At 40.2% G+C, this 22,667-nt stretch overlaps 1 protein-coding gene across 4 annotated transcripts in view; it reads right to left on the bottom strand.

The window, feature by feature from the left end:
* b3gat1a (beta-1,3-glucuronyltransferase 1 (glucuronosyltransferase P) a) overlaps positions 1-22,667 on the bottom strand; it is a 72,582-nt gene that overhangs the window by 33,946 nt on the left and 15,969 nt on the right. For all 4 annotated transcript variants that reach the window (XM_035680686.1, XM_035680688.1, XM_035680687.1 and 1 more), the window contains exon 2: positions 3,275-3,507. The gene's annotated coding sequence lies outside the window, so the exon portion shown is untranslated. The remainder of the gene's footprint in view (positions 1-3,274; positions 3,508-22,667) is intronic.

The following is a 22,667-nucleotide window of genomic DNA, read 5'->3' as shown; positions in this document are numbered from 1 at the left end:
CTGCCAATAAAATAGAAAAATACCCTTGTTAAAGCCCAATGTAATTGTCATCAAAGGTATATTTCATTTACAGTAATTTCTACAAAAACAGTTTCTACAAAGCAGCATACTGTTACATTTAAAAAGCCGCAATGACCAAATGACTCAGATATGTTATTAGAGATGAATCAAAGTAGTTCCCAGTTAATTTTCTCTTTTTATTTTTAAAAAGATTCTTTTTTCAAAAGTATTTCATTTCAAAACACAATTTTCTCCCAATGTCAGTTTTATTTCATAATGCCAAGAAGTGTCTATCTGTTAATCAAACAGGGACCAGAGAGAGACCAACAGGGCAGAGCAGGTATGTGACTGTTTCTTTGGTCACACGATCACATAAAAGACTCGGAGTAACATTTTATAATATTCGTAAATTAATATTTAAGTTTTTAAACTTTATTGGATGGTTTCAAAATGTCATGGTCACACCATGAATTGTATTATTATACTGCATTCAGTTGTGTTTATTTATTTGATATTTTTTAACTTTGTTTTGGTCTCCATAGATAACACACTGTAGATATTAGATTACAGGATCTGAACATCTTACTTATCTGATAACATAACGTAGATATTCAAGTTTAATTTTTAATATGCTGTATCGTCTGTATCTGTATGTGGTGTAGCCAGAGTCAGCCAGAACAGAGGGAATTATATTGGAGGTGTGTCTGGTGGCCTTAGCTTCTGTGGGCTTTCTCTCTCATCCTCTCTCTCTGTCACACGCACACACACACACACACATACACACACCTACACAGTTTGATCTTCCCTCCCTCCCTTTCATTCCAGTGTCCTCCTCTTTCTCCACCTCATCTTCCATCCCTTTCTCTCACACAGACAATTTCTCCCTGCCTCTTTTTTTATTAACTTCCTCCACCCCTCCACCCCATCTCCAACCTCCCTTCTCCTTCTTCTTTTCCTCCATTCATTTCTCTCTCTCTTTTTCTCTCCCTCTGTCTTCTTGACTGGCTCTCTCTGGGGGCGGATGTGTCTCTGTGGCCCTCTGCAGATCTGGAAAGGACATCCTCTCAGTTTAATTCAAGTCAACCCCGGTCTCCTGGTGCTCCAAGACGCAGCATGTGTGACAGCTCTACGGAGACAGCCAGAAGGAACAGACAAGTCTCATCTGCATATACGTATCAGTGTGTGTGTGTGTGTGTGTGTGTGTGTGTGTTTGTGTGTGTGCCTGTGTGCGTGAGGGGGAGCATGTTACAGCCAGACATCTTTCAACATTTCCCTGCAGACTGAAAGAGTTAATTTCACCCTGGCAGCAATCATGGCCGTCTATAAATCTATGATGAGAGGCTGCTATGTTGATTAGTCAGTGCTAATTCAGCTCACACCAATTAAAGGGGTTGAGAGTGCTATCTATATTATTACATAACATATGCTATTTTCTCAAAGCTTGGTGGAGAGACTGTATATAAAACGATGATCATAAAGATGTTGTGCGTTTCCTCACATGTTAAAGCCACACGTGAGCAAACAGTTTGCCTGGCAGCCACGTAAAGAGAGGCTGCCTGTGTGGGGCTATTGCATTAAGACCAATGCAATGCAATAAAGCCCAATAAAATAACATTACAAACTGTGTCCTCAAACGAATTGAGGACAGAGTTGAATCCATGCCTCTTTGCAACAGTCTCAACAAAAATAGGCGTTTACAAAATTTAAAACTTAACTACACATTAAAAGCTTCAGAAGCTCAATGAGGCATTGCTGTTAATTTGTCCACCCTTTCTGATTATTGTGCATTTTTGGACTGACCGACCCAAGGTTATAACGTATTTATAAAGGCCATAAGAGCAAAAAAGTAAGTAGAAAATATGTGCGCTTGTTGTACAATGGTGACATTTAGCCAAAATAAATGTTTAAACTGAAAACTGCTTTGTCCACATTGATTGTTGCAGACAGTGCCCCTGTAGAGGAGATCCAATATTAGCATGCTAACAACAGCTGATGTCTGCAGGATGTTTGCAGGATTTCAGTCATTTAAGACCTGATGATGGTGCTTGTGAATGTAAATGCAAACTGTGAATGTTTGTAAAAAACAAAACTAAAAGATGGCATAAAAAATGTTTGTCAAAGCACATATTTCTGCCTTTTAACAAAAGTATCATTTTTACTTCACAAACAGAGAATCTGGTGGATATCTCTTTTTTAGAATGAATATCTACATATATCTACATATCAGGCATGGAAGTTTTAATATTTGTTGCAGTATGAAGCACTGCTATCGACCAGTAGTGTGATCCTAGGGCACTGTGGTTTATTTAAGTCCCATAGATCTGTGTGTGTCTTATTTCAGCCGTGTTTGTTTGCACCGGGCAAAAGACAATATGAGAGTATAAAGTTTAGCTTCATCTCACCCTTGGCTTGCCAATAAGAAATCTTGATATTTTCTTTCGTAGTGAGGAGACAACAGAGGCTACAAGCGATTTAACAGCCAAACCCCTCTCGCTCTTTCTCTCTCCCCCACCTCTCTATCTCATCATTTGCTGCCTCCACACCTTAAGATTATTTCCACGGCTTTGTCATCAGCAGCATCGGCTCTCACACCTCCCCCCTCCTTGGCTTATTCACCTCCCAACCTTCTCTCCTTTGCACCCATGTGCTATGCCTACATATATATATCAACCTCTAATAATATCAGAGGCCAGGGGGATCTTAGACAGCAGAGGTAAGTGGATCTGTCAGATCATTTTGCCTCTCTCGTCCACCTAATTCCTCTACTGGATTTCCAGGTGAAAATGGAACATCTATTGGATGGGAAGCGAGACAAAAAGCAGGAAGACAGCCATGGTAGAGTGAGACAGAAAGACAGTGGGTGGATATATAATAACCTGCATCCTCCTTTTGCCTTTAACCATGGAGTTTGATGCTCAGAGAGTTTTAAATTTAGCTACCTGGTAGAAGAAAAATAAATAAATAAGGCAGCTGTGTGTTTGTTCATGTGGCATATAAGTGACAATGAAAAGAAAGAACAAGGATTGTCAAGGTCAGCCCGGCTGTCATCAGACAGTAAGAATCCTCATAGATTTGGATCTCTCAATAGAAATATGCTGCTCCTAACAAAGACATCAATACCTTGCATTTATTCTTGCATGAAAAAAGTCTGGTTATGAACTTCTTATTTGCTGTACAGGAAAAAACATCAAATGCAGGGGGTGGGAAGTATCATCCTGGTCAGTTGGATGGAAATGTGTTCCCCCCACAAGAATGAGAACAATGAGATACTCACAAGCAGTCCTATGCCCGTCTGCAGCAAGCAAACCCCCCTCCTCCAGTGTATTCCTTTCCTCCTGGCGTCGATGTTGTCGGATACTGCCACAACTCTTTGTCTCAAGCCTGCTTTAATTGGTGCCGTCTGGAGAGTAGAGATGTGTGCAGTTGAAGGTGGTCCGACGCAGTGGAAGCTATGTCACCGGTGACATCCAAACTCTCCCAACAGTTTCACGTCCTCAGGGCTGGCCCCTGGAGAAACAAGAGCACGAGAGATGTGAGTAAGAATGGGCCTCCTCTTCCTAATACAATGAGGGGCATTGAAGAAAGGGAATGAGTAGGATGGCAGCTGGGAGGAGACGCTGCCATACTATAACAGCCACCGGGTCATTCTCAGTGCCTCAGTGGCGGGATTTCTGTTTGCATCTGGACAGCTGTCAGGAGAGATAATCATTATGTGTGTCTAGTCCTCTGAGGACTCTGATGAAGTACAGTTACACGCAGCTTGACCGACAGGAAATTGATGAGATTTTTGTTTTTGCCTTCATAGGGTGCGCCTTTTAGGACTACTCCCATGTTGCTGACTTCAGCTGAATAGTTTTGGCATTTTACATTTCCCTCATACAATATGACAACCGCCTATGGCCTGGATTAAAAAAAAGTCATTTTTTATATATTTTCCTGTGTTATTAATTAGTATATCTGTCCAACTCTCTGGGGAAGAGGATGACAGAACGGAGAAGGAAAACATCCATAAATGCTAAAATTTGGCCCAGCACATATCTAAACAGCAATTTGACAACTTATTCAGCCTATCAGCTATTAATAGCTTTCTTCTTCTCATGCATGCCCTCTGGGGAACGTCATTTCAAAAAGTCCATTTGGAAGAAATGAGACAAACACACCAGCTGCACTTCTCACTCACTCCACCACAATTCCTCTGCACGAGTCCCCCAGCTACCGCTCTCCATTATTGATGAGACTTCCTCTGTCGGCCTCATCTGCCACAGTTTTGGTTGTACTTGCCTGTGGGCAGCCGCTGTGGTTGTAGAAGGGGACCAGCTGATGCCACGCGAAGAAAAATGAGACAAGGGTTGGGCACATTAACAGCCTATTGACAAGAGGCAACGCAGAGGGCATGCAGTGTCGCAGGTTTGTTATTGGCCTAATCTAAATTCAATAGGGTTGTCATAAGGGAAGAAAGTAATTATCTAAAAACCATGGGGAATGCCCCCTTCTGTAGATCCAGCTGACTCACAGATACTCCACTTGAGCCCCAGGATTTAAAACATGCTCTGTGGTGCCAAATTATAACAACAAAAGAGAAAAGCTTGGAACAAGGACACAGCTAAGTGAGGAAAAAACAAGCTGCAGGGTCAACTCTCTAGCTTCCCATGCAAGCACTATATTTGTGTCTGTCATTATGATATGTATCATGCATTTCGCTACAATTTGTCCAGCAGTTAAATGCTGAAAGCTGAAACACCTATTGTCATAAATCTCTGTAAACAGCTGTTTTCTTTACGCATACTTCAGACATGAAGACAGACTGATAAAATAGGAGTTAAGCATCACTTGCATTTGAGCTAGGCTAACCTACATTTAACATCTAGTAAATGTACTTAAAGAAAAGGCTTACAACATTGTGATTTATTGTTTTGGAACAAAATAATGCATCATACCTGTATGTACTTTATACTTAAGTGATGTTCATTTAAATTGAATAAATGTGTTGTGAGTGTACTACATGTGAACAAATTAAACTAAATTAGTAAAACCTCATATTTTGTCGTTATCAGTTACTCAATTAGAATTGAAATATATGTAAGCTAATATAAGTAGCTTTTGTGTCTTACCAACTACAAGTACAGTAATAACTGTTGTCAAAGGATTTAATGGGATATATTGAGTGTCACTTTATGTCCTAATGTTGCATTTTAAATGTATGTAAATCATATTCAAATCAATCTTTGAAATAGAATATATCTGCATCTCCAAATGTTGAAGTGTAAGTTTGTGGAAACTTTTAATTAACTAGAAATTCAGTACTTCTGAGTAGCTGCCTGACTTGTAGGCATAAGTGCTTATTTTTTTACCATCACACGCAGACACACATACACACACTCCTCCTCTTCCATCACACAATGTTGTAATCTGTTTTGACATGATAGAGACTGAAGATCTGTCCAAACCTGCTCCTCCTGCACGGCAGGGAACAATATATCAATGTACAACCAACGCTGCTTCATGTTGTGGTTCACCAGACAGCTGATTAGTATAAGTGGGTCTCCTATAGTGACTCAAGGTCCAAGTGCTGTTTTCGTAGTATCATTATTACATGCCCACAACTTTAGCAATAATAGCAACTTTATACAATAATGGTAACACATTTAAATAGATAGAATATGAATAAAATCATGGGGAAAAAACTAAAAATCAACAAAAGATTGCGTTAAAAAAATAAAAACAGCTATACAGACTACAGAGTATGATGCAAACACACCAGAGTCCACGTCACTAAATTTCTGTTCTTTCAAAAAATATTTTAAAGGACACAGAGTTGCCCAGTAGGTCACCACAGTGCTGAGGGACACTGATGGAAAAGGCTTAGACTGCAATAATCGTCAGCTTAGACTGTGGAGCAGCCAAAGGAGGCCGAGGATCTCAAGCTGTGCCACTGCTCACCGGGGGTTAAAAGCTCAGAGATAAAAACCAGGCACTAACCCAAAATGTGTCTTTTGTGCCATGCGTAGCTATGGTTACTACACTGAATATAAATTGGCTGCTGATAGGAGGTGTGATACGGTGAGAGCAAAGGATAGTTTTCAAGATATACTGATGGTATTAAAGTCCTTTAGGTGTTTCTTGCAACTGATACATCTGTTTAGAAACCTCCACACTGCCTATCTGCCAACTGTACAACAAAACAGGCTGTAACATTTATATATTGGCAATATTATAACAAGACTCCTTACTTACTACAGGTTACTTACTCAAACGTCAAAACCTAACTCAGACTTTCCTAAGAAAGAATTGGTCATTGAATGTCTTTACTTGTTCCCAGAGGGAGATCACATCTAACAGCAGCTCTGAATGGCTTCTTCAAACAATGCTATTTCATCACATAAAAAAAGGAAACCATTAAAGGACTCATTATTTTACAGTACGTTTGCCCCTTAGTGTAATCATAATGAATTAAATTTGTAATGGTGATGTGGCAATTGCAACATCTTTCTTTTGATGTTGACAAATCACATCATAATTGCAAAAAATGTAAGAAATGTCAGATTCTGGATTTATTTATTTTTATCCAGAAAAAGAGTGATGCATAAACATCTGCAGTGCAATCGGAAACTCCTTCAGGACTCGATGGAGTCACAGCACAAAGTCCAGACAGCCCACTGCCATCTTTCTGTCATGTTCTACTCTATGACCAGACACCAAACACTTAAACACACAAGTGTATGTGTGGGGGAGTACATTCAATGACAAGCTCATACTGTGCGGAGGGCTGTGCTGGCTCTAACGTGGGCTGACCACTGCGACCACGCCAGTCTGTATCTGACAGTGACGGGGACAAAACATAAAGACGGAGGATTGGATGGAGGGAGCAGAGAGAGAGAGAGAGAGAGAGAGAGAAAGAGCAGGCTTGATGTTGATGGTGTCGGTATTGATTGACTTCCACCCTGCCAATGTAACCAATCAGAATAGAGGTGGACTTGCACACGCTGTATATACACAAAAATGCATCATCAGGAACTGATGCTTCCTCATGCAGAGGTTGTCTTGCAGGAAGAAATCCAACTTGCTTACAAAATGCACTCAACATAAAAAAGTGTATACAGTAAATGACTGTAGACACTTCTTCCTGGGTGGAGTTTTGATTTATGTTTCTGTACTGCTGCACGGTTTTTGACACATTTTATAATCTAACAGGGTCTGAAGGAGAAGCTGTGAGAGCCCTGCAGGGACAATCCTTTCTAATTCAGCTTCCACCTGATGGACCTACCGGGAGCCATGTGCAGGGCATCAGTATAAAACACACACACATACAATAACACTGTTAGAGTATATGGACCCACAATAATATGCAGTACAGTATACACAGAGGCTTACTTGCCCAAGGCAAGAAAGGTAACTACTGTGCTCTGGGAAGGGAGAACCACATGCTTATTTTTCTGCAGAATTCACTATAGAAACTGCTTTTTATATGTATCTTTGCACCCTTCAACGGTCAGATCTTTGCTCGACTCCACTGCAGAAATTCCCAGGACATACAATAATCCCATTTCTGATTATCTCCTCTCATACATCGCTTTTACTCTCTGTGTGTGATAGTAATATTCTTCTTTTAAGGTATGTGTTATCACTGCTATAGAATAATTTTGGCGAGTGGAAAATGCCCTGCTGAGAAAGAAAAACAAAGCCCTACCTCTGCTGAATCTTTGATGGTGCATCAGATAATGCCAGAGATAATGACAGACCTGGTGGCCTTTTTTCATTCTGAAGACATCTGTCATTTCAGTGAAAATTGCCCAGGTTTGTCATGAAAGAGAATTCATCGTGCCTTTGAGTATGGCTCTATGATTAATTCAGGCATGTCAGTTGGTGAGTAAATGCTTCTTTATTCTCATGTAAGTGGTCAGTATTAATAATGCACACACGGGTCTAAGTTCAGCATCCGTCTTGGCAAAGTTCAACACGGAAGGTTTCACCAGCTGCGCATGCTTGTCACCACGTTCTTACTCTTTCTTTCTCCCTCTCTGCCTCTCTCTTTTCCACTGCAAGCTTGCCTCTCCATCCATTCTCTCTTTCTGTCCCTGGCTCTGAAAGGCGCCGTATGACTCTGACGCCCATTCTGATAGAAGGATGTGGCGCATCAGCAGTAATTGGAGGAGCTGTGGTGGTTGGGTTTCTGTAGGAGGCGGCGGCGTGATCGATCCAATGGATGGTGGAGGTGGGCAGGCGGGCTGACAGCACTGCATCCCCCACAGCTCCTGACAGCTCAATGAAGGCCAAGCCGCAGAGCACAGGATGTCCTTTTACAAGAACAATCATCAAGTGTGCAGGTCACCCTCGAGCCCCCAGAACTCATAGCCACCCAGTTAAATCATAATTACCCATTTAGTCGATTATCAGCTGGGTAGAAGCACGTTGGATTTAATGTTAGCCTTTCATTATACTCATATTAAAGAATAAAGGAAATGTCAGAGGCTTAATAGCGATGATGTGATGTAATTATCTACAAGGTGATTTATTTGAAAGATTTCAGAGCAATAATCTCCTGACGCCCTCATACATTCTGTGAAGTATACAATTTAATTGCACACCGTGTGCGCTGACACAATGAAATAGCATGCGTTGTGGATGATGGATGCGGCAGAGACTTTACAAGATCATTTGCATACTTGTGACAATACACAGGCTGGTGTCAATACTGCGCTGCGTTTTCTCATCACAGATTTGGAGAGCAGTCTTTGTTTGTCCTCCTGTTTATGGTTTTCTCAAGACCAAACTGTACTGTGCTGAGCTCAGCCTGACCATCGGTTGCTATGGCGATGCACGGCAGCTGGGACTGATGGCGTATTAGAAAAGCTTGGCACAGGTTGAATCAAAAGAACTATTTATTTACCTTGCACTGTTGTCTTGTCCTTACCACTGTCAGACCTCATGTTACCTATTATATTCAGAGTGACCTGGTGACTCTGTTGAGAACCTGCTGACAACAACAACAAAAGCAAAATTTAAAAGACCAGTCACTATAAAAGATCCTTTTATCCAATTGTGTTTCACTGACTCCGCTGAATAAATTAGGAAATGCTCTCGATACACACAGACTAAAAAATTGAAAGATTGAGATGCCCTACATAAAATTGGCCAAGATGCTGTATGTCCTACATACTGTGTTTCTTGTGTTCTGGTCTCAAATCTTTCTTCTTGCTGATATCCTTCCATCCTGTCTTCCTTTGTTACCCTTTCTTGTTTATACTTTTTGAAGAGTTGCACTTAAAAATCTCAATAAAAAGGGTGACAACATGTGAAAAAAAATCTTCATAAAAAGCATGACAACATGTGAAAATGTTCAGTCCAGTGTAGATTCCAACAGACCAAGCAACAATAGTTCCACTGATAATACAAATAAATGTGCTGAATATCAATGAATTGCTCCACTGGTTGCCATTTCCTTGACAATATCAGGCCTTGTTGCAGGGTTTCAGCCCTGTGACCAGTAAAATTGTAGCTGCATGGATTCATGTGGCTCTGATCGCGCCAAAACTCCTCCATGTTCTGGCTTACAGCCAGAGCTATTAAACCCGCCCAGCTATGGTCACAACAAAAGCATGCAATGCTAAATAATACACTGCAAAAAAAAATTAACTGTTTTGGCTGGGTCATAGCCAGGATTTAAGATATACTGAGGTCAGTTGTCCAACTCCTCCCAAACACATATCCCACTGTCAGAAAATAAAATAAATACAGTCTCTAAAATGTTTTAATTATTAGGATTATTAGGATTTTTACATGTACTTACTTAACTGTTTTACTATATTTTTTTTGTATTTTTTATGGTTACATTTTGACCTAAAATTGTCTAAATGCTGCTTCAAAGCCTTTTTCACAATGTCAATAATGAGATTGTTACTGATCTTTTATTCATCTAAAATTTCAAATTCAAATATTGAGTCTGGAAATCACCCTATAATTTGCATACCATGTGTTCATTAAAAATGCATGTATTACCCCTTGATTTCAACTGCAAAATTCACAAAAAAATAAACGAAAACAAAGGTTGTGTGACCTCAGTGTGCCACAGCCCTGGTCATGCAATACAAATGTCAACTAAAATGAACTTTAAAAATATGTTTCTTTAAATAAATGAAATATGGAGTGAACTTGCTCCTTTTTTACATTTCGGCTGAAAATACAGTGAAATATGCTTCATAAAACCAGCATTTCTGGCAGCTTCATTTGTATACGACCGGGTTAAAGACTGAATTACTTGTTCAGATGGACTTTTTTGCATTGCAGTGGGAGTTAAGAGCAACCCTCGTGCTCCAAGAGTTTGGCAAATACTTTTGAACAGCCTCCCCTCAACGCTACCTGCTGATCCCCCTCAGGGAGAACTTCTGACAGAGATGGAGGACAGGAGAAGGTTGTGGCTTTACAGGCAATCCCCCTATAATATTACCTCTCTTCCCCCTGCCACACACACACACCACCACTACCAACACTACCCACACCATTTCTGGAATACACTGATCCCTGTGAAGAATTTCCAGCCTGAGCCAGAGCTGCAGAGCTGTACAGGAATAACATCAGCAGCCTGAAGGTGCTGCAGGGTGAAACAGCCAGAATCTCAGTTGGTCTCTGGGGTATAAATAGATAATAGCTCCTGGTTTTGTCCTGCTGGAATGCAGCACAACTCTGAAATACAAGAGTTCCTCCTGTTTCTTTATGTATTTTTTTTACATTTTTAAAAGAAATGTCTGTGTAATATTCTGACCACCTCCCTGAACTTGATGTGAATCGAAACTATTCACAAAGTTGGCTCATAGTTGCTATGTATTTCACTGAATCCCTATAGTCCTTTACCCTTGGAGTGGCCAATATGACAGGCCGGTGTTGATGTTTTGAGTACCATTACACTAATAGCACACTCACTTCCAAAGTGAAGCAACCACAACCTTTTACTAGATGCCTTTCATCCTCACAGCTGCCGCTCAACCTACCAGGATCATTTTCAGCTTCTGTGAGGGTTCAAATTGATCCCAGAGAGATAGTCAAGGGGGGGTCATTTTAACTCTTGGCTAGTAGGTAGGTAACTGCTGTTGTTTGCACTTGGCAGCTTTGCCTTTCATGTTTGGTTCAAGGCATTACACTGGCAGAATGGTAAGAGCTGCAACGAGCGCCATGAGGCACTTTGGAGGGAAACTATGGAGGTGATGACATACTCCAGACTTGCAGTTTGGTCTCCTTCCTGTGATGCTATTATGACAAAGGTGGTAGTCGCTGTAAAGAGACAACAAGCCTATGCTGCTTGATATTTATATCTCGCCTGGTTTGTCCTTTCACTGTATCATACTTGACCTCAGCACTTTGGTAAGCATCAAAAGGAGTGTAACTGTATGACTGCAGGTCAATAAATGGCAGGAAAGATCTATGCTGTTAATGATCTCCTCTCCTTATCCCTACTATGAGATCCAAACAGTTGTCCTGATTTAAAAGTTCAAAGTTCAATAGTTTGAAATATAGAAATGAGATAAATTCATTTTAAATTGCTCATCTAAAGTTTTGGCTAACCTAAAGTTACTTATAGAATTAATGTTAATTAGTGACTGCTGATATGACCTGCCGGGGTCATATATTCCCTAACCCCTAACGCTAATCCTAGAACTGGGGAACATAGGAATGACCCCCTGTGCCGGCAGTTATGTTCATGTTCATGTCATTTTCAAATCTGTGTATTTTGCCAGCCTGGATTTGAGAACTCAGCACACATTGTAGAGCCTTGCTCCTGTAAAGAGCTTTACATCAGTTTGGCAGGTGTAATATTTACCTGGTTCATTCATTTTCATTACTTTGGTCATAAAACAAAGTATGATGACCAATGATGATGTTCCGCTATACTGATGATGCCACTAAAAAGTCAAGGGAATCACCATAGTCTTTACAATTTAACCTCTTCAATATCTGTAGGGATTTTCCTGACAGTCTATCCAATAATTTTAAAGAAATTTCTCTCTGAACCACAAATGTGACCCTATGGTGGTGCTAGAGGGTAAGTCAGGGAATCACACATGAGAAGAATTCATTCTCTAGTGACCGTGAATGTCTGTACAAAATTTCATCAGATAAATAATTTTGAGATATATCAGCCTGGACCAAGGCCAACCAACCAAGCCACATTACTATCCATAGAGACAGAATCATTGTAAAACTTTACTAGCATTTCACTTTAAATGTTTAGCCACATTTAATGAGATTCATGAATGCCTGTGATTTTGGCAAACAAAAGTGAAGTAAAGTGCCTATACATGTTGGCTACTGTCGAGGCAGTGAAGTGTGTTACTGTGCTGCAGGAAATGCCACTGCATTAGAGCTTGCCTCTAATCATGTATCATATTACCTACATGTTTCACTCCACAGTTGCACACTGACAGTCTGAGCACGACTGTGACTGCCAGTGCAGTCAAGCAAACAATAAGAAAATCCCACTAACATGCTCTAACAATTGAATCCTGTGTGAGCGGCAATTATATTTTGCTCCCCGAGGTACTCCCCTTGACACCCTAAAAAAGGTAATATACCTTCTGCCGTAGAACACAATCACATGGTTCATACTCCTAGTCTGCATAATTACAGGGGCTTGGGGAAATTGAAGGGCTCCGCTAGCCATAAAACTGAGGGCTTAAGTAATCTTAGTGAGAGGGGAGGCATTAAAAAGAACATGGATGTCCTTGTTGGATCAGTGCTGCTGTATAGCTTGGACAACCTGCCACATTTGGATAAAGACGTGGTTTACAGTTCCCTCACGGCCTCGTCTGACAAGTAGAAGTGTGAGCAGCATGATGACTCCTACACCAGGTTTAAATATAACAATGGGATTTATGTAATGTGCAGCAGCAACATAACTATCTATCTATCTATCTATCTATGTTATTGTTGTTATTAACTCAAAGTTTCGAGACAGAAGGAGTACTTGTGACAGAAACTGCATGTGTGGATCGTGTATTTCTCACAAGATGAATCTCCACTGACAGCTCTGATCAGAACAGAGACAAATGACGAGGCATCCTCCCCCATCTGCCATCAGCTGGCCTGACAGAGCACTGTCTGGTTCACTCAGTGCTCCTTCAGGCACTACTTCACATTCGATCAGGGGATTTTGACCTCTGCATTCCTATGATGCTTCCTCTATAGTCACAACAATGCAGTGCCATCGCTGGTGACTGCAGAGGGTGTTGCGAGCTGAAGTTGCTGTGAGTTACTGTGGCATTTAATCTTGATTTGATACAGGAGTGTGGTCACTTGGCGAAGGAAACATATTCTGACCATTGACTGAAGAGCAGGGAAAACATCATAGTATGTCAGTATGCATTCAGAGTTGAATCCATAGTGACAGATTTAGAGGCACAGTACAAGTGCATTTATCTGATAGCTAATTTGATAGGACTGGTAGAGGCTACAGTGCCTATTTCCCCCCAATAAACTTGCAAAGTCCAGCGGTTCATGCTCCCCGTTGGGCTCTATTTGTTGAAAGTCTTTTAAAAATGATACAATTTTCTCAAATGCATATGAACATTTCATAATGATCCTTGTATTCTATATATTCGTTAAACAAATAAAGCAAAAGTGCCCTGTGGTGATTGCTGAAAGATCTGTTAATTGATTTGATACACTCCTGGGACTGCCACTCTAGACCTTTGCTTTTGGCATTAACATAAAGGTTTTTTGTTAGATGGGACTGCGAGCCATTACAGCCAGGCTCCAAGTGATCAAACCCAGGAGAACGACCATCATTTGGGCCTAAAGATGCCTTTCCTTTTGCCAGTTTCCCAGAGTCTGCATGGGGAAATGACTCTGCATTGGCTTCTTTGTTCCTTCCACTTAATTGCTGCAATATGTCAGCTCAGTCCACAGGAATAAACTGCCACTGTCTCACTTGCAGGATGGGTTTTTCTGCCATTAAGAGGATCCTCATTCTAATTGCAAGTATTTTGTGAGACAGCCACTCTAATGAAGGGAGGGATGCCGACATAGCAGATCACATTACAAACACCAAAGGTAGAAGTGTGGTCTAATTGCTTACTGGGATAAGAAAAAAACTTGCTTGCAAGTTTGTTGTACGTATTTCACAGGTATAGCATCTACTTGCAAACAGTCGTTGTTAGAAAAAATATGTTCCCTGATCTGCATATTTCACAGAATAAATTAATGGCAGGAAATATTACGATTTAGAATTTCTTGCAGAAGCCCATTACTTAGCAACTGAGCCATGTTTTCCACCCTTTACCTTCATCTGACTGGGGGGGGGAGTTGCAGTAAATGAATGTACATGTAGTATATGCATTTGTAAATCTACTGTGTTAAAGTAAGCATAGCACAGGTATGTCTTCAGTGGTTAAGCATTGTTGGAGTAACCTCTATTTGGGAACTGACCTGTCACACCGAGACTTCATGTTCACTGAGGTTCCCTGTGGACACTCAACCATGCGTAACACTCGCTAAAGGCAAAAAAAGAGGAAAAAAGAGGCCTTATGAAGTGACTGATAGGATGTACTGCAGCGGTGGGTGTGAGACCTAGAATTCTCCACAGTGTTACCACAGAAAAACTGGCCTCAGTGTGAGTGACTGACATTGAATTGGAGGGCATGGAGGTCTAAAGCTTACACTTTTATCTGATCTCGAAGGGGAAACTGCGATGTACAGCCTGCATTTCTGACATTTTTGTGCCTGCAGCACACTTTTAGGATTTAGCAGAAACATTTAGATTTAGCAGAAACATTTATCAGCAGGTTGAGCGTGCACTCCTCTAAATATAACATGATATTGCCTCCCCCATTACAAACACACTTACTTGCAGCAGAAGCGCTGTTCTATCAAATTCAAGTTTCCAAGGGTTTGGGAAAATACTGGCTCTACAGCCTTTCGAGGGCTTTTTTGTGTGCGTGTGTTTTCCGCGAGTTTCGCGGCAACTTCACCACTAGATGCAAATAAATCCTACACACTGGAACATTAACTGTAGATAAGAAGCAAAGATAGATAGGCTGCTCTTGTTTTGCTTTATTTTCCTTCACTTGAGCATGCTTGCACTTATACACTACAGACAATGTACTTTTGCAACTTGAAAATGTGTACAGTCACAGAAAAGAATATTTTAAAATTTGAAGCATGATAGCTGTTTCCAAGGGGAATCATGATCACTGTTGATTTCAGTTTACAGAGAAACTGAAGTGCATCATTGTTGAGAGGTTGTATAATTTGAATGCATTGTTAATTATATAGCAGTTTCTTAATAATGTTTTTCAAACAAAAGCCAAGAAATGAATTCAATTAAACTAAGCAAATTTTTTAAATCTAATAAATTTCCATATGAAGCTGCACAGCTTCAAGCACTAAGCACAAAGTGCAATTAAACAGCTCTGCCTTGGTAAACAAAGCTAAACTTGCATCGAAGGCAATATATCCACTGTGATTATTTACCACCCTGAGCACTCAGCAAAAATCAATAACATGTGCAAACATCAAACCAAACAAGATTTGCAAATCGGTCTTCATAAAACAAATGAAGAGGGTAAAAAAAAAAAAAATCCTACACTGAGACATATCACAGAGCCACTGGTGATAAGAATTATCCCGCGGAGTTTTATGGATTCCTTTGCATTTGGGGCATGAATGGTTTAAGCTGCAAAATGAAAGTCAGAGTCAAAGTCATTTCATAGATATACATAATTATGTGTGCGTGCTGCTTCTCTTTCTAGATGTGTAAATGGAGAAACTGATAAGTTTTACCCTTCACATTAAATTTTAAGTCTGCATTAATCAATAGTTTTAACATTTGCATGGAATAAAATGACTGTGTAATGTGAAAGGGTTGCTGTTGGCCTCTTTCATCTCATTATTTAAGTTTTGAACTCACTGTGTGGCTAAATGATACTGTACATTATTTATTTATTATTTGCAATCCTGTCAGACAATGTGACAAGATGTTAACTGGGTGACACAGGAGTGGATTTTGACTCCTCTACCATCCCCCTCCCTCGTGTCCTTTCCTAATCCCATCTCTGTTTCGAGCTATTTACAATAGCCTACATGTCATGGTCCACCAAACGGCAACCCAGCAGACATGAGAGAATAAAAAAGACAACACAAAGACAACCAGTATCTTCAAAATAATGAAAATAGCATTTATATTTATATTTAAACAAAGCTATTTGTATTATGATTCTTGTCCCTGCAGCTCCCGTTGACGTTTTTCCTGTTCCGTCCCAGTCATATAATGAATAGTGAAATAAACTCCCATCCCGCAGTAATCACACAGAAAAAAGATGTTCCTCTATCTGCGTCAGACAGACAAAGGTAGCAACTAGCAGCTAGCTCCAGTATCCAAATTACCAATACATTTTTCTTAGGAGAACATAACGCAGCTAAAAGAAAGTAAACATCTGCTACTGATATAGTTGTGGGTGTGTTTTCTGCTCGTTTTGGCATTTTCATACCCCATAGTGGCCAACTGATGCCAAAAATTGGCAGCTTTAAGAAAACTACGGCTAGCCAAGGTCAACGGAAGCCACCCAGTAAGTAAATTAATCGGACTACAAAGGTTCTTGAGTTGTAAAATTAAAGTGTATGATGAGCTATTAGCTGTCACGGTGAATTGGTGTATCTGGGTACGAGTATTGGTGTATTGGGGTATGGGAAATGTATGTATTTCCATATTGTGTTGTGGATACTGGACCAATGATATTAATTAGGGTTCCGTTCCATTTAGTGTAGCAGAGCCTTTCCAGTGAGCCAACATGCACAATAGCAACACCTTGACTCAGTTTGACCTGAATGAAACAAAACCTTATTTAGTATCATTGTTAACGCCTGTGTTTACCACAATGGCTTCTCTGAAAAAGGTCTATTGGAACTAGGTCAAATTTCATCGTCCCTAACTAATAAAAATAAAAAAAGATTCCAGAGTTATAGGGAGGTCTGCCAAACAACAGAGATGAACAGCACATTGAGCATTCTATAAAATCCCTCACTTTAAATATTTTAATATAAAGGCACGAAGGATAGAAAAAGTGACAAAAACAAGACAAATGAGAATTCTTACAGAAGCGGTAACAATAATGTTGAGGAAGACAAATAAACAGGACCCTCATCAATCACAGACAAGGTGCCCTTGAATAAGCTATGCTGCTGTTCTGTTTTATCTCCCAGTACGTAATCCAAATATTGACAACCCAACAAGATTCAAACTATGTAGCTTTCAGTGAACATGATATATTGTCTCTATAACAGCAACAAGCCTCTCTCTAAACTTGTCCCCACATAAAGGACAACTGAACTGAACATTATACAGTTCAATCTTCATACTATAAGTCTACCTGTGTCAACCACTACTGTGCTGGAAAGAACTGCTCTGCTACTGTTACACAATATGCACAATTTCTGGGCAGAGCCACATTTGTCGTGAGGAAGAGAATGCCATAAAATCACAATGAATGATCACCTTTTTTCCAAATTTATGGGATCTGTGAAGCTGTTACATAAACTGTTTTATTAGGTTAGCAGCTAATTCAGAACAGTAAGCTGTCTTCTGAGGATATAAAAATATATATATATGGTAAATTATTATTTTGGAGTGAAAGTTTTAAAGTGGCTCCACTATTAGTACAAATCTGTTACTGCTCAGTGTACGCATACATAATGGGAGAATTAGGATGTTTAGAAAGGCAGTCATTTTTCAGAGGACTTTCCAGGGCTTTGAAAGGATTGTGCATTAGTCCTGTTTCTTGGCCGAGACGTTCAACTTAATGTGTCTTTTCTCCTCCCCGACCAGCACACTCTCCTCCCATTTCAACAGACTTCTAACAATATGCATTGAAGCCTCTAGTTGATACGGGGCTTCAAATAGAATCACTTCTCCCTGCTGCCTGCCTGCTCGAGGTTCCAAATGCAAAATGTGATTTACGTTTCCACAAGTCTCCACAGCCTCCTTCAGCCGCATCTGTCTCAGTCTCACAGCACACTTTTAAGTACCAATTTGAGGCCTTATTGAATCCAGCTTAAAGTGCAGAGAGCAGTTTGTCATGCAATTCATTGCTCAAGACAAAAAGTTCAGAGGCATTTTGTGAACTTGGGGGCATAATAAGCGGCCAGGGGAGCACATATGGATCAAATATAAGTGGTCTCCGTCCTTTCTGACCAAGCTGGGACTTCCTCCAAAGCTCCTACCCTTCTCACCCCCCAGCAGGAGCTTCAGTCCTCATTTGTCACCTGTGCCACCTGGCCCCAAGAGGTTGTCTGGTTTTGATAAATGGAGCAAGGGCTTCTGTCCTTTCTCTGCCATCCATCAACTTCTGCGGATGTACAGCATTAAAGACAAACAACTCTTGCTGGGGAGCCACTGCAACTCTGGTAGAGTTCTGACACATAGTTTGAGACTGGCGAGACGTGATTCTTAAAAGATTCAGGATGGGTTCTGGCTGAAGATTAAACTTCAGGCTATGTGGTGTATTTCGACCACATCTGTACATACATCTACTGTGGGGCCTGCACAGAAAGGTACAGGTTGTGTGCTTCGACAAGGAGGGCATGTGTTTTTTACTGAGAAAAAAGCTAAATACAGGTTGTACTCTCCTATGTACCCTATGATGTGCTACCCCACTGATGACTCTGGTGATATTTGTGGGAAAAGGAATGTTAGAAAAGTAGTGTAATAAGGATTATTATCGTGAATAAAAATGGGCAACAATCATGCTGGAAAGCTTTGAAATTTTCTCCTTGTTGCAAGAACAATAGCAGACCATACTATAAAAGTATTTTGACCTTTCTTAGAATGTAGCATCTCTAAATAAATGTTAAGGAATTTATTTTCTCAGGGGAAAAAAAAATATAACTTTGAAGGCAATAGAAGCCCTCAGATTAAACATTTACAGAATCTGTCAAATTTGTGTCCTTGGGTGGAAACTTTAAGACAGCGTTTCAGGCCTGTGCAGACTACTAGTCTCTTGATCCTTGGCATTTCAGCAGGACCAGCGTGTGGTCCTGCTCATTTATTCAACCCCTTATCCACAGATAAGTCGACACAACACACTGTAGGTGCACAGATTTGACAGAGCACTTTCAATAAAAAATGGAGCTCAGATGTGTTTTCTGGCTGCAGCAGTTGCAGAAATCCAGACACATCAGAAGTCTATTCTCTCAGGAACAGAGGAGCACAAATTAAGCTCTCATCTCTTCTCCATCTTTCAGAGCAGGAGATGCTGGGCATCCTGGCTCATGTTGCTTGCGTCTCACACCTTTGGGAAATTAATGCTCGCACTGTAAATGTAATTTGGATTAATGCATCATAATCTATAGACAGCTCGGCAATCCCTTAATAAAAAAAGCTGTGAATAGAAAATTATATTAATTTTCGTGAGCTTGTTATTCCGAAACTTCTGAAAACAGAGGATTACCGTGGATGGCACTTCATTTTCAAATTGAAATGCATAAGCTTTCTTTTGGATTTCATGCATACAATTAGCTATAAATACTTAACTATAAATCACAAATTGCCATTGTCCCCAGATAAAGAGAGATACAATCTCTCTTTTCGATATCCTGTATGAGACACTGGAATGGAACCTGGCACGACATTGAATTAACCTCTCACATACCAGCAAAGCTTCATGTAGAGATAACGTTACTATTACGGCAGGTTCCCTGCCTCTCTCCCTCTTGCCCTATCTCTCTCTATACCCCTCTTCCATCTCTGTCTTCTCTATCCCTCTATTTTCCCACTTCAATTAACAGTAATAGAGTCTGGGAATATTGCCTCTTGTGCGTTCATCCTGACAGCCCATCCCCTGCTTCACCTTCGTCTTCCTAACACCAGACTATGTTGCAATTACATTACAGCCCAGTGGTATCCCGGGTGCCTGTGTCAAGGTGATACCATGTGAGAAAACACCTGTGTGTTCACAATGACCTCCAGCCGGTAGCAGTTTGAGTGGGGCTCTACAGCTGACACTGTGTCTTGAATCAACCTTCAAGACACAAGCCTTCAGGCAGAACAGAGGCCCATACAGACGGCTTTTAGGCTGTTGGTTTCATTGGAAGGCTGGATGGAGATGTAGGTTGGTGCCCTGGAGAAAAAGAAACGGCTCAGGTGGTCTTAAGAAGCAGGTCTTCTTTCACAGAATAAAGACCTCATGCACGGCTTCGCTTAACCTTGAGATGTTACCTTGGGCAAATAGATTTGAGGTAACATTTCCTGTCATAATTCGGCTGTGAGAAAACTCAGTGTTTGTATCTTTGTAGGCTACGTGCTGTGTGTGCTAATCCTAGTCGGAGGAAAATGTTCAGTCTTTGTCTTTCGTCTTCCTTCATAGCATCAGGGATTTTTGATAAAGGGTTATTCTCTCCTGCCACTGCTCACACAGTGTGTTTGGATTTAGTCACTACTGACAGAATAAATACCAGTTTTCAAGGTTTATTAGTCTTTTATTATCTCAATTATGATGTAGGTGCACATTGCACAGCCTGCTTTAATTTAATTATTAGGTTTTTGTTTTATCACTTTGAGGAAGGCGTTAGTGACTCATGATTGCACAATTATGAAATAAAGAGGTTGGACAAACTCGATTACTCCAAATAGAAATAACTACAGGCTCAAAATAGGACACATAAATCTGCTAGTCAGTGGTTTACATTTGTAGTTTTTAAAATTCCAGAAAGGCTAAAATGTATTTTTTTAGGCACTTGTTGGTCATAAAAGAGATTTAAAAAAGGGTATTTGCAGAGAAAAAAAAAGCATTTTGTCATTTTGATAAGATTTCATTGACACAGCGGTCACACAAACAAAAGCGAATCCTTGTTTGTCTTGGACATACAACAACGCATTTGCATCCGATTTTAAGTTGTAAACACACTGGAGATATATGACATTTTGGAGACAATCTTAACCTTTCCTTGTGACCTCAGCTACAGTCCAGCTGAAACATATTCTGTTGGTTGTATCCCTGGGAGATCTCAAAAAACTAATTTATCTCTGCCTGTTGCCAATAAGGAACAGTGTGAATAGGAGCTTATCGATTGGGTGCTCAACAAAGCAGGATGCTTGTTGAATATCTCCAGTGATGACAGGGTGTCTCTAAAATGGCTTCTATAATGTTGCACTAACTTAATGATCAATATTGTCTTTGTATTTTAATGTCTGGCACTCCTTTCTTCTGTTCTAAGATATTGGAGCATTTTACAGCATGCCCACCCGCCTGCTGCTATAAGATTAGTTTATGCAAAGCTACTTTGGGCGCATAGTGCATTTATCAGATTGGTGTAGAGCTTAACACCAGTCACACTTTAAAGGATAGCCTTTCCTCTTTATTTAAATGGCTTAAACCTTCTTAGACTTAGCCCTTTGGCTGACGTAGTGTGTCACTATCGCTGGGTGCAGAATCACTAACCTCTCATTACACAGCATTCAGGACCAACCAAAGCACAACACTCAACCAATATGTTAGCATTGCTTCATTTAAGCAGCTGAAATCTCATGTCTCATACATTGTACCTCAAATCTGGCCAACAATGTCTCATAAGGATAATGTCTGAAATGTGTAATGTCTAAAAAAGATATCTGCAAGACGAGGCAAACCAGTTTTTACCAGTTCCTTTTTATATTCTTCTTCTATAAACACCAGAGCCTAGTGAATCTGCAAGTAGTCTATTTCTGCTAAAATATAGTACAAAACACAAATAATGAAGGAAATGATGGATGGAATAAGTGATGGATTGTGAATGACAGACAGTGACCATGACAGCTCATTTTCAATATGCAGTCTTTTCCCTCTAGCCAAAGTGGGGACAAAACAAATTCTTCCATGTAGCTCATATTTTTAAAGAGCCTTACAAAGGGAAGGGAAATGTACTCATACTAAAGTAAAGGTTGATGAGATTTTGAAAGTGGAACTTCTCAGTTGAGGCTTACATTTCAAAAGAACTAAGGGAGAAATGTGGTGTGAAAAAAGTACTCTTTGTGATGCCATTCTTCTGAAGATTAAGGTTTTAAATTTCTCTCTGGAAAGCAGAGAGAAGGGAATTTGACTTTTGAATCAGCTGTGGGACAGCGTTTCAAACTATTTGGTTTGGTGCAGCAAAACTGATGCCACATTTTTATCTCTCACCACTGAGGTGAGGATTTAGAAAGCATGTGATGAAACGGGCCATATTCAACCAGGTGCAGTGGCCACATACTGTGTAATCTTGTCCCAAGCAAAGTTGAAAAGGACGGGAATCTACGACTGAAACGTCTCTTTACTTTCTGTGTAAGGAAATATAAATTGTAATAACACTGCAGTTATTGTGCATAGTTTTCAAAAGGTTATATTTAACAATTTCTTGACATATTTGTGGAGACAGTGTTTAAGCTTCAAGTCTCTGGGTGAGTGTTTCCCATGACAGCAGTTCACTGACATCTGATTTTGGTGTTGCTATTGCTAGGAGAACTTATTGTAGTTATACTTATTGTATACTGTACAGCCTAAGGATGTTGAAGAATTATTATTATTTCTCCTTTCTAGGATATACACTAGGCTTAAGATTTCTTCTTATTATTTTTTTTATTAAGTTCAAGTCAGTTTAGTTCAAACTTCCATACTATATGTCAACTGACAAAGTTGTGCTCACAGCAGCAGCAACATCAAGGTTTCAGTCCC

The sequence above is a fragment of the Morone saxatilis genome, unplaced genomic scaffold (genome assembly GCF_004916995.1).
Source record: "Morone saxatilis isolate NCDOM2014 unplaced genomic scaffold, NCSU_SB_2.0 Contig8, whole genome shotgun sequence".
Lineage (NCBI taxonomy): Eukaryota > Metazoa > Chordata > Actinopteri > Moronidae > Morone > Morone saxatilis.
Note: the sequence above shows the minus strand (reverse complement) of the source record. Positions and strands in the feature narration are given on the sequence as shown.